We start from the raw sequence: 800 nt of genomic DNA, 5'->3' as shown, positions 1-800 counted from the left end.
ATGAAAGGGAAGACAGGTTCAGTAGCTCAGGGAAGTCGAAAGAGTGAAAGAAGGTGATTGAAGTAGTTCTGTCTCATTCATCTTTCATTAGATTCTCCCTTCAAACATAGGTTCTTTTCATGCTCATGCAGCTCCTTTTCCTATTCCTCCTATTTATTCACTGTAACTCGGATAGTCAATTTCGGTTTCTTCTTTGTTTACAGTAAAATTAGGTTCAGGTGATTGAGCTCAGCTGTGAGACAGAATAAAAGTGAATGAGCTCAGCTGCGAAGACCGAAAGGGTCCGGCAATAGAATTGTGAGACTGAATTGTAGAAGCGAATGAGCAAAGCCGCTTGACCGAGAGGATTGAATGAATGAATTTACTCTTTCTTGAACGAGAAAGGAGAATTCATCTTTCGTTTAGGATTGATTGACTTGCTTTCAGGTTCGGGGGCGAAAGATCAGTTCCAGAAGAAAAGGGAATATCGATGAGGGATCATAATAGCAGTAGAATGAAAGAAGGGCGGGGGATAGCGGTGAGTGAGGGAAAGAGCTACTTTTACACCTACAGAAACAAGGCAAGAGAATAGCAGTTCCGGTTCAGGAACAAGGTTTGAGGTTGAGTCTGATTTTCTTCTCTTTCACCGATTTGAGCGAACACTCGCTCCTCCTTCAGTTGAATTGGCTCCCGAGCGTGCCTTTGTTATGCACAGTTGGAGCTCCTCTTCAGTGGGGTGCTTGCTTGCCTCCCTTGCCGACGAACAGGAGCCGTCGCCTCTTTCACCGATTTGAGCGAACACTCGCTCCCCCCCCCCCCCC

Source organism: Cucurbita moschata, unplaced genomic scaffold (assembly GCF_002738365.1).
Source record: "Cucurbita moschata cultivar Rifu unplaced genomic scaffold, Cmos_1.0 Cmo_Scf00070, whole genome shotgun sequence".
In the NCBI taxonomy this organism is placed as follows: domain Eukaryota; kingdom Viridiplantae; phylum Streptophyta; class Magnoliopsida; order Cucurbitales; family Cucurbitaceae; genus Cucurbita; species Cucurbita moschata.
Note: the sequence above shows the minus strand (reverse complement) of the source record.